Source organism: Megascapheus bottae, chromosome 11 (genome assembly GCF_031878675.1).
Source record: "Megascapheus bottae isolate mThoBot1 chromosome 11, mThoBot2.hap1, whole genome shotgun sequence".
NCBI classification, from domain to species: Eukaryota; Metazoa; Chordata; class Mammalia; order Rodentia; family Geomyidae; genus Megascapheus; species Megascapheus bottae.
Window position 1 is genome coordinate 12185087 of NC_143519.1, and position 12808 is coordinate 12197894.

A 12808-nucleotide genomic window follows, 5' to 3' on the forward strand; every position below is an offset into this window, starting at 1 on the left:
AAAATACAATGCTGTCTCCCTTCCTCACTTTTTACTTCAGTTGTTCTTGATTCTGGCTTGTATGTCATAAATGACATGCAGAAATTCGGAAAGAATTCAGTGGTCAAACACTGAAAACTTTACAGGAAGGAATAGGAGATACACTAGGCCTCCTTGGCACAGGTCGAAACTTTCTTAATAAGACCACGAATCACAACAAATCAGAGAAAGGCTGGATAAGTGGGACTGCATTAAACTGCAGAGCTTTTGTATGGCAAAGGACATAGCTAGTAAACCAATCAGGAAGCCTACAGAGTGGGAGAAGATCTTCACCAACCAAACAACGGACAAAAGCCTCATATCTAAAATATATCAACAACTCAAAAAATTGAATCACTCCAAAACTAACCTCCAAAGTAACAACCATCCCATTAAAAAATGGGCCAAAGACTTAAAGAGAGTCTTCTCTGAAGAAGAAACAAAAATGGCCTATAGACACATGAAGAAATGCTCAACATCTCTGGTCATAAAAGAAATGCAAATCAAAACAACTCTAAGATTCCACCTCACTCCAGTTAGAATGGCCAGGATCAGAAAAATGAATAACAACAGATGCTGGAGGGGATGTGGCCAGGAGGGATCACTACTACACTGTTGGTGGGAGTGCAAACTCATTCAACCACTATGGAAAGCAGTGTGGCAGTGCCTCAAAAGGCTAAACATAGAACTCCCCTTTGACCCAGCAATTCCACTACTTGGCATTTACCCAACCATCCAGAAACAAGGACATACTAAATCCACTAGCACAACAATGTTCATTGCAGCACTATTTACCATAGCAAAGATATGGAACCCAGATGTCCCTCAGTTGATGAGTGGATCAACAAGTTGTGGTATTTGTACACAATGGAATTCTACGCTGCTGTCAGAAAGAATGACATCACCCCATTTGTTAGGAAATGGAAAGACTTAGAAAAAGTCATATTAAGTGAAGTAAGCCAGACTCAAAGGAACTTAGGCTCAATGGTTTCCCTCATTCGTCATAATCAGTAGAAACCTTGGGCTCTACTAGCAGAGATCTGCAATAGAGCAAAATCTTGATACATAAGGCCATATAATGTGAAGCTAATTGAAAGGACCTCCAGGATATTGAAACAAAAGCCATATAATGAATAATTGTTGTCCTTAATGTACTATGTTGTCTCTCATCTCCTTTGCTATCCCTTGGTTATCTCATATTGGTATAGTATCTCACTTTGTTATCTGATATATTGAATTTATTTGTATTTGGATATTTGAAATTTGATAGGGAAGGGGGGAAAACTAAGACGGGAGGGGGGTGTGGGGGGGGAGGGAAATGGGTACCAAGACATGTGAAAGGGTATCAATGTATGCGAATTAATGCACCTTCTATCTGGCAAATACCATGTAACCCTTTTACTCATTACAATAAAAAAAATTAAAAAAAAAAAAGAATTCAGTGGTCAAACCCCTGTCCCAAATATGATGAATGAATTTAACTAGGAGGAAATCTAGACATGCTTTTTTTCCTTATGTGATCCTAATAGATAGATCTGGATGAGAGCTATTGCATTACATAAAAATAAATATCAAGTTCATTATAGAATTGATTGAAAACTAGCTGAAATCATGAGTAAAAATATAAGAATAATAAAATCTTAGGATATTAGAAAAGATATTAGAGGTACAAATTCCAAATGAAAATGATCACATTTTTGACTATATAAAAATATTGCAGGGGCCAGGAGTTTGGCCTAGTGGTAGAGTATTTGCCTAGCATGCATGAAGACCCTGGTTCGATTCCTTGGTACCACATACATAGAAAAGCCTGAAGTGGTACTGTGGCTCAAGTGGTAGAGCACTAACCTTGAGGACAGTGCTTAGTCCTTGAGTTCAGTCCCCAATACTTGGCAAAAAACCCCAAACATTGAAGGTGGGGTACGGAGAGATAGGGGAGAATGACAAAGGTGTGGCATTGATCAAGATGCACTGAACTCATAAACTGTCATGTTGAATTGAAACCCCTCTCCACAACTACCTAAAAATAATATAAAAATAAAAATGCTACTTAAAGATAATTCATATCTTAAAAAGAAAACATTGAAGTTCTGAATAGATGCGTCTGTTTATACCTATGTATATATACATATACATACACAAAATTGAAAAGTAAATTACAAAGTAAAATGAGTATTTTTAGTATGGGCTATGCGCAAAGTTCTTAACAATATAAAGAAAAGAATGAATAGGAAAGGTCAAACATGGGAAAATTACCTAGGGAAAAGATAGGTGGAATTCAAAAGCATCTCTGTTTTTAATGAAAAACAAGTTGACCCTCCTGGCAGGATACAGTTTTCCTTTCTTGACTCCTCCCTCTCTCCAGCCACTCGTAACTCAGTGTTCATCTAACATTCATGCCTTGAAGCTTTATCTTATTAAAAATAATCAGACTCCAAGCAAATATATTAAAGCCCAAACACAAACGCATAAAAAGGGAAGTCCTACCGACCCATAAAGCTCTCATAAAATCAGATGCAAAGGAACGTAGTGCCACTTCATTTCTGCGCAAGTCCAGCTCCCTCAGGTTCACCCTGCAATAAAAGGAAGTCTTTTCAATCTGCTGTAGCGACTTGACTCTGATTAGAATGCATGCTCATTATTTTCTGATTATTCGCCTACATAAAACATACCATTTCGTACCTTGGTTTCCACACCCCTTGTACCATGTTCATAATTCATTTTCTAAAGATTGTAATAAATCACTTCAAGCACAATAACCCATTTAGACAGGGTTTTATAGGCAGAAAGGCACACCTTTGGTGATGTTATTGCAGTCATCTGATGCACCGTGCTTCTCTGGCACATATTACACAGCGTGTGTACAAATGATGCGGAGTGCAGAAGAGCTTCCAGTGGCTGCTGTCAATTCAACCCAAGGTGTACTTCCTCCTTGGGGGACATATCCATAGGCACAAGCTGAAATGTTTTGTGTGGAATCTGGCTGTTTTCTGATGTTCAGACAGAGCCAACACTAGCAAGATAATGCAGTTTAGACATGTAGCAGCTATTGAAACTTGGCATACGCTCGAGCTGACAGAAAAGTATCATAAGAACCAGAAACACCAAACAGCATTATGATAAAGAATCAAAGTATGAAAATTAACAAGACAAATATTACCTTATTGACTTAAAACAGAGCCCTGGGGGAAGACATCTGGTTGGGAGCGAACAGTGAATTTTTTCCCCCCTTAATCCAAGGGAGATCTCACTGGATAGGGCAAGGAGTGCCTACATCAGAGAGACAGTTTCCTGGAAGGCAAAATGTTTTCTGGAAGGGAATTCATATTAAAAAAATGAGAGATCTATGATGTTGAAATCAAAATTGGAGCAAAATCTTCAATTTCCGCTATGTGTTTAAAACATAGGGACTAATTCAAAACACTGGAAGTATTTTCCATAAGGAACCATCAAATGTAGAAATGATAGGGCAAGGATGTAAAAGGTTTATAAACTGGAAACGACACACCTGAGTAAGTACTGCATATCATTTGATACTGTGAAACCCAAAAGTCTTTGCCAAATAAAGAATAGAATGTTTATTTGATGAGGAATCTAAGGTTTTAGCACTTTGTAGTGGATTCAGAGGGGAATCATTTTCCACTTAAAAAAAATACAGCCCTATTCCCCTGCACAAAACTTTTCTAAAATACTAACTTCCGAGTAAGTCTTTAAACTAATGTTTTGAGGGGCAAGGAGTTTGGCCTAGTGGTAGAGTGCTTGCTTAGTATGCACAAAGACCTGGGTTTGATTCCTTGGTACCACATACATAGAAAAAAACTGGAAATGGTACTGTGACTCAAGTGGTAGAGCTCTAGCCTTGAAAAAGCCCGAGGATGGTGCTCAGGCCCTGAGTTCAAGACCCAGAACTGGCAAAAAAAAAAAAAAAACCAACAACAACAACTAATCTTCTGAAAATCTGTGAGGTTCATGGGCTAGGCAAGAGATGTTACAGTTTACTGTTTTGTGTGGGAGTAAGTTGGAATGTGGTCGTGTGTGAATTAGACTCTTGAACATGTTCCAGTCACACCTACTTTCTGTGCTAACCTCATATGTAAAACAAACATTTCATTCCAAGGGCATTTAAATATCTCTGTGAACAAATAAGAATAATTTCAAAGTTCACTGAAAATTTGACACACACCCTTCAAGTCTACAATGAGCATTGTACTAAGAAGACCCAAACACCATCTATGAACTCTGCAACAATTCAGGGAGTAGGTCACATTGGAACTCATTTCTTACTCTATTCTATAAGGCCCCTCCTCAGTGCTATAAGTACACTGCAGGCCCTTGAACCAGAGTACAGAAAGCTGGTGGAGCTAGATTTTAAAGTCAGGTTTGTTCTGCCATGAAGTTTATGGTCTTTAAAGTACGAGAGATTTTTCAGTGCCTTATTTTGGTTGTTGGTCATAGGGCTTGAACTCAAGGCCTGGGCACTGTTCCTGAGCTCTTCTGTCAAGGCTGGCACTCTACCAATTTAAGCCACAATGTCACTTCTGGTTTTCCAGTGGTTAATTGGAGATAAAAGTCTCACAGACTTTCCTGCCTGGGCTGGCTTTGAACCATGATGTTCAGATCTCAGCCACCTGAGTAGCTAGGATTATAGGTGTGAGTTCAGTGCCTTCTATTCATAACCTCCATATACTGAGACACTGAGCAGCAACAAATCTTAACTATATGTTAAACAGAAGGCAAGAAAAAAACCCAAAATAATGGTTGCATTTACATATACGTTTTGGAATATGAAATGAGCCCAAAGACCTTCTCATGGAAGGAATCCATATTATCACTTTCCAATTGTAAAGTTTATGCCCTAGGAAGTAACTCCAAAATAGTTGTTTTTTATATTTCCTCAGTTTGGGAAAGCAAAACTTGTCAAAATGTACATTCAATAACAAGTAATCTACTGGGATCCGGGTATGATAGTGCACATTTGTAATCTAGCAACAAGGAAGGATTGTGCTTGGAGGCTCGTCTAAGGCAAAAAACAAAACAAAACAAACAAAACAAAACCCCCAAAATCAAAAGCAACAGACCCTATCTAAAAAATAATGAAAAGCAAGGCCAGGAGTATGGTCTAGTGGTAGAGTGCTCACCTAGCATGTACAAAGTCCTGGGTTCAATTCCTCGGTACCACACACAGAGAAAAAGCTGGAAATGGCACTCTGACTTGAATGGCACTCCCTTGAGCAAAAAAAAAAAAAGTGTCCAAGGACAGTGCCCATGTCCTGAGTTCAAGCCCCAGGACTAGCAAAACAACAATAATAATAAAAAACAAACTGGGTTTAAGGCTGTATTGGACAAGCACCTGTTAACAAAACAAGGCCCTGAGTTTTAGTTCCATTACCATCACAGCTAACCATTCCCCCTTCCAAAAAAAAAAAAAAAGAATGAAAACACACAAATAGCATTTGTCAAATTAACAGAAAAAAATTAATCAGCAAAAAGCCAGGCTAAAGGTATAGCTTGAGTGGTAGAGTGCTAACTGAGCAAGTTCTGGTTTATGACCCAGGAGTTGGTCTACTTTGATGAATGGTCTATGCATGCCTGAGGAAGCAGATATTTTGCTGCAGTTGGATTGACTTATAGTAAAAATAATCTAGTTGACTGACAGTGCTTTTTAGCTCTTCTGTATTCTGACTTCTAACTCTATTGATTACTGAAACATTTAAACTCTCAACTATAATTATGGATTCATTTCTTTCTAATTGTTGGTTTTTAGTGCATGCACTTGAAGGTCAGTTTGGTTAAGCATTACATGTTTTAATATGTCATTGATATCTTCCTTATGATAATTTTTGGTAATATAGTCATGCTTTCATTTTGTTTGCCTTATGCTTTGTTCTAAATGTTAGTGTCCTCTCCACCCACCTGTCAAATTCATGTTGGAATCTGATGCCCTGTGTGCGGGGAGTGGGCTTTGTCAGATGATAAGAGTGCGCCCGTCAGGTCATTATGAGTTGGATTAATGTCCTCTATGGACACCTAAAGGACTCAAACCCCGACCAGGTCGGCCATATCTCTGATGAAGCAACAAGGTGACTGGACACAAATTAGGAATCACTTGTAAAACAGCAGTAATATACAAAATATAATGAAAGAAAACGCTAAAATATACAGCTGTATCAGGAAATGTGTAAGACCTCTGTAAACAAATTTTTAAAAATAATTAACAGTTACATGAGCCGGGCACGGTGGCTCATGCCTGTAATCCTAGCTACTCAGGAGGCTGAGATCTGAGGATCGTTCAAAGCCAGCCCAGACACAAAAGCCCTTGAGACTCTTACCTCCTATTAATCACCAGAAAACTAGAAGTGGTGCTATGGCTCAAAGTGGTAGAGCAGTAGTCTTGAGCTGATGAGCTCAAGGACAGCGCCGATGCCCAGAGTTCAAGTGCCACAACTGACCAAAAAAAATGTTACCAGCAAATCAGTGAAGAAATTACAGATTACATAAAACATGGTGTTATAATAAGTAACTACTTGAAGAAAACTTAAGCTATATCCCTAGTTCATATTTTATAGAAAATAAATTCCTTGGCAGATAAAAAACTAATCTCAAAGAGGTAAAGCTCTTCTACTTATGAAATAAATACTATATCAGAATCACAGAAGGAAGAAAGGGAGGAAAAAAGAAAGGCTGGTAATTCTATCTGCATTTGAAAAAAATCTATAAAAATATATCACTAATCAAGTTATGAGGGAAAAAGGAAAATACATTTTGAACTTCACTCTTTTAGTGGGATGCAGTGGTTCACACCTGTAATTCTAGCTACTCAGGAGGATGAGATCTGAAGAATGAGGTTCAAAGCCAGCCCGGGCACTAAAGAATGTGAGACTCTTATCTCCAATTAACCACCAGAAAACCAGAAATCGGGCTGTAGCTCCAGGGGTAGGGTGGTAGCCTTGAGCTCGGGCCCAGAGTTCAAGCCCCATGATGGACAAAAACAAAAAACAACAACAAAAAGGACACTTAAAGCTCTCTTAAGAGAGCTTTAGCAAAACAGTCAGAAAAGACAATCAACCCCCCATAGAAAAATTTGAACAGGACACGAATTCAGATCACAGAAATAGAAAGGAAATGGTTTTCAAACATATAAATGAACAAGAGAAATGCCAATAAAAATGATCATGAAATTAGTTATTATTTATCAGATTGGCATATCCTACACAGGGATATTTGAATGATTTCTACCACCAACTATCATCACAGTTTAATTCTCCCCATTACTGCACTCACTTCAGGCATTGGCTGTATCAACTTAGGGCATTGTATCATCAATTCTGATCACCTGACTACAGGTTCCCATAGGCCCCTAGGGTTTGATAATTCATCAGAACTGTTGTGGATCCTCAACGTGTCCTTAGAGCATATGACCCTTCTAGAACACTGATGTGTAGCAATGCATGGAATAACAAAAGATATTCACCTGAGCCTCACTGTCCAGAGTTTCTACTGGGGTTTTGTTACCAAGACAGGCTCAACTCTTTATCTTCAGTTTTTCTTCCATAAACATTCAACTGATGTCATGTGATTCAAGGTCCCAGTCCTTTAAACAGTGAGTGGTTCTTTCTGGTGTGAGCAACTCCCATCCAGATTCATCTTTCCAGTATTAACTATCAGGTCTACCATGAATTGGAAAAACACCATTCAGTCACTTGGAAAATCAGACCTACGAACTGGCCTGGGAGCATCTGGGAGGATGGAAAGAAGACCAAGCTAATTCCAAATTCTAGACTTAATTTCAGCCTTATCTTTAATAGCAAAAGATTAGAAACCTACCATGTCTATTAATAGAGAACTGATAAAACAAATTCAAGTAAAACCATGTAACAGAGTTCTATAGAGTTAATAAAATGAATGGAATACGCACAGGGCCATCCCTAGAAAGATAAGCAAGAAACCTCTAGTAACAGAGACTGGATCCAGAAAAAGAAGTAAGTGGTTGAGAGGACTTTTATTTACTTCTCACCTCTTTTCTAGACCCTTTTAAACCTTTTGATTTGTGTGCAATGTGTATATACTATGTTAAACAAGAAAAGAATTACAACACATTTGCACATCTGTCAGAGGCTATCAGACACTTTATACTTTAATCTTCTCTTGACTACAGGGCCACCATTATGTTACACTGAAAAATAAAGCTCTTAAGAGTCTGGAGCTAGACAGGGCTAGTTTTACTCACACTAAATGACTTGGGACGGGCTGTCATGTTTAGTTTCCTGTTTCTTCTGCAGCTACTTCCAACAACTGCCAACATTCATTCTTTTAGCTGGCTGAAAAACTCTTTAAATTGGTGCTTTTAGGTGTGGTGGACTAAGAAAACAGACATAAAGGTCCACAATGGATAAAAAATAAAAGGAAACTGCCTCAGCAACATCTTGAGGCACCCGCTCATAACTAGTGAGTTTTATTGGTAAGCTTGATAATTACTATTGACTACTCAAGGTTTTATATACTTATTAAGTTCCATATAATTAAAGAGCAAGTAAGGCATTATTAAAGGCACTGTAAAAGGTTCTATTAATTACTTTTTAGATACTTAGCTACATTGCTAAGGACATACTTGGAACTTTTTCAGAAATCTTTCGATCATTTACTCAAAAGTATTTTGAAGCAACTAATAAGTAACCAGGGGATGTTCTAGGTGCTAGGCAATGAATAAGAAATAGATAATGGGGGCAACTCCTTTAGACCCTATATTTCAATTGACTATCATTGAAATTGGAGGGGCCTAGCCAAGAAGATAAGGTAGAATAAAGAAAAAAAGAGGACTAGGTGACATGACAAGCAGGGAGGAGGAAGCAGCATTAAATAGTATGACTGATTAATCAGGGTCTGATCAGAAAAGGAGAAATAGTAGGATGTAATAGTGTTAGTATTTAAAATAAGGGACTTTCATCCAGGCGCTGGTGGCTCAAGCATGTAATCATAGGTACCCAGAAGGCTGAGAATTGAGGATCACAGTTCGAATCTAGCCTGGGTTAAAAAGTCCATAGGATTCTTATCTTCATTTAACCACCAGAAAACCAGAAGTGGAACTCAAAGTGGCAGAGCACTAGCTTTGAGTAAAAAATTCTCAGGGACAGTGCCCATGCTCTGAGTTCAAGCCCTATCACCCCCCCCCCCCAAAGACAAAAATAACAAAACCCAGAAACAAAATGAGGGATTTACTAGATGGATTATAGGCCATTTCTTTTGTGTCTGGCGGTTAGAAAATAAAGTGTGGGAAAGTCAAGCCTGCCAGGATAAGACCCCATGCAGAGTAAGTGGAACTTGGGAAGATAACCGGAATCTATGCCTGGTTCTTCAGTCAGCTACAATGAAACAAAAGTATTGTCCTCAGAACTTGATCACAGAACAAAACAAATTGGTTGTTGGCTGGGAGTGACAGAAAGCAAGGATGAAGAAGGAGCAGCATTCTTGTAGATCCGGTGTCCCACATGCCAAGGTGAGTTACAGTGTGGGTGAGCTGCAGCCATGCCCCATGCCATACATGGATCCAGCTGCCACTTTACGTGTCTTCTAAATACGAAACATTCCTTGTGGCCCATGCTATCGGGGTTCTGGGGAAGGTATCACCAGAAGGACTAAACTGGCATCTCAGAACTCATCACAGATGGTCTGAGGTCTCTTTGACATCTTAGCTGAGAACCTAGGGATGTTTTTACCACACAGGGATGCCAAGATTCGGAAGAACATCCCATTAAGAGAAAATGGCTAGTGCCAAGGTGGCAATACATAAACGAGTTATTCTTTGGTGAAGAAAGACTCCGTGAAGGTTGGGGCTAACGAGAGGAAATAGTGGTACAAAACAAGAGCATGCTTACAGGCAGCCAAGATCCCATGGGCCTTGAGGAGCACAGGTATGTTTGGGAATTTCCTTTTATGAAATGAAGACATCCCCACAGGACTCCTGGCACTCAGAGTGTATCAGGATATCTGTGGAGCACCACGTAGAGGGCTGCCCTCGTGTGTAAGTAATGATACAGGACTTCAAGCTACAGTGCTTCCACTCTAGTGGAGAAAACAATCTCATTATTTTACCCATTCGTAAGTTCATGTTGGAATTCAAAACGTTATAATGCTTAGATCTGACCCCCCGATTGGCTGTTTCTAATAATCATAGCAGTTCTCAAACAAAATAAACAAAATCCTCAAAAATTTGACAAAAAAAAAAAAAAAACCAGGGGAGGTTCAAGTAGGAGAGCATCGGCCTGGCAAGCACCCAGCCCTGAGAGAAAAATCCCCGGCTGTTTTGGATTCCAGCATAATCACAAGTTTAATGATCAAATCGATAGCCTCAATTACCTATGGAAAGCCATTCATTCTCATTAAAAACACATCTGCTATGTGCTCATTAAATCATGAAACTGCAAAGTACAACAACTGTGCTTGGGAGAGCTTTATTTTCTTCTCAGTGAAGTGGGAGCCTAGTTATTGCAGTAGGGCTTAGGGAAAGGAAGGTAACATGCCTGAGTCATAGTAGCAATTCATATCAACAACAACAATAAACATCACGTTACATTAAAAGGAGAAATGTGGGGTTTTTTGAAATAACCATTGTCAACTTATCTTTTCAACTATTTAGCACATATATAAATATTTTAATGAATAGGCACACATTTTAAAACTACAAAATAGGAACTTAATGTTATTATACATTTTTCAATTAAATATTTTAAGTTTGATTTAAATTTTTTTTCATAAAATTGCCTTTTTATTATTGTTATTATTCTTCCATTCCCCTCCCCCCAAATAGAACAGTGTTACACTGTTTGGAAAATGTAGAAATTCAATGACATTTGGGAAAGACTATACCCTCACCTGACTTGACCTGCCAGCACCTTAGTTTTGGATGCCCCAGACTCCAGAATTGTGAAGAATATATATTTTTAATCTATAATTTATTTACTCTCAGGTATTGTATCATAGTAGGTTCTCAGATCATATGGGATGTGAGAACCGAGTAAGAATGAGGAATCATCTTAGTATTCTCCCTAAGGTACAGACTGCAAATGTCAGCACATGGCATATTAGTCACATTTGTCCTGGCTGGAAAACATACTTAGCCAGTCTCGACAGACCATAAGCCCCTTTCAACGGAGCTCATGCTTTTCAGTTAGTTTTCATGAGAAAAAGTTTGATTTAAATTTATATTGTGTATGCACTCATATGCAAGGTTCTTCTTACATAAGTCTGTTTCATTCACCATAAGGAGAAATGTGTTTTAAAAGAGGAGAGGGCTGGGGCTGGGAGTTTGGCCTAGTGGTAGAGTGCTTGCCTAGCATTCACAAAGACCCAGGATTGATTCCTCGGTACCACATATACAGAAATGGTGCTGTGACTCAAGTGGTAAAGCTCTAGCCTTGAGAAAGCCCAAGGACAGTGCTCAGGCCCTGAGCTGAAGGTCCAGGACTGGCAAAAAAAAAAAAAAATCTCCAAAGAAACAACCATCCCATTAAAAGATGGGCCAATGACTTAAGAGAGTCTTCTCTGAAGAAGAAATAAGAATGGCCTATACACACATGAAGAAATGCTCGACATGTCTGGCCATAAGAGAAATGCAAATCAAAACAACTCTAAGATTCCACCTCATTCCAGTTAGAATGGCCAGGATCAAGAAATCTAACAACAGATGTTGGCGAGGATGTGGCCAGGAGGGATCACTACTACAGTGTTGGTGGGAATGCAAACTCATTCAACCACTATGGAAAAGACTAAACATAGAACTCCCCTATGACCCAGCAATTCCACTACTTGGCATTTACCCGATCGTCCAGAAAAAAGGACATACTAAATCCATTAGCACAACGATGTTCATTGCAGCAACTATTTACCATACCAAAGATACAGAACCAACTCAGATGCCCCTCAGTTGATGAGTGGATCAACAAAACGTGGTATTTATACACAATGGAATCCTATGCTGCTGTCAGAAAGAATGACATAGCCCCATTTGTAAGGAAATAGAAAGACTTAGAAAAAATTATATTAAGTGAAGTAGGCCAGACTCAAAGGAACATAGGCTCAATGGTCTCTCTCATTTGTCATAAGCTGCCTTGGGCTCTCCTAGCAGAGATTTATCATAGAACAAAACCTAGATACGTAAGGCCGTATAGTATGACCCTAAGTGAAAGGACCTCCAGGTTATAGAAACAAAAGCCATATAATGAATGATTGTTGTCCTTAATGTACTATGTTATCTCTCATCTCTTTTGCTGTCCCTTGGTTATCTCATATTGTTACAGTATTTCACCTTGTTATCTGATATATTGTATATATGCGTATTTGGTGATTTGAAATAGGATAGGGAAGGGGGGAAAATAACATGAGGTGTGGGGGTGAAGGAAGGGAAATGGGGACCAAGACATAAGAAAGAGTATCAATGTCTGGTGAATATAATGTAACCTTTCTATTAATTACAATAAAAAATATATGGAAACAAAGTGGGGAGGGCTATTTAGCCCTCTCCTCTGTATGATAACAACTTAAAAACAGGTTTATCAGCCTATAAAAACAGAATTATCTGATAGAGGAAGTAGAAAAGATTTTGTCTTGAATAGTTTGAACTTACGTTTATATAATCAACAATGATGACTCAGCAGGTACATTCAGAAAGGAAAAAAAAGAAGGGATATTATGATCTATAAACTATAAATTTTGTCTCAATTACTAATCAGAGTTTATCTATAAATGTTTTTCATTTAACATTAGCTTTTAAATGACAAGACATTTTTGGCAATTT

The 12808-nt window shown here is 38.5% G+C and overlaps 1 long non-coding RNA gene across 1 annotated transcript; it reads right to left on the reverse strand.

Annotated features, from left to right (window-relative positions):
• Window positions 1–2319: 2319 nt before the first annotated feature.
• On the reverse strand, window positions 2320–7366 carry LOC150056761 (uncharacterized). Its single transcript, XR_016536977.1, has 3 exons — window positions 7300–7366; window positions 2815–3031; window positions 2320–2591 (listed from the first exon to the last, which is right to left on the reverse strand). It is a non-coding gene; the product is annotated as an uncharacterized LOC150056761 (long non-coding RNA).
• Window positions 7367–12808: the final 5442 nt, after the last annotated feature.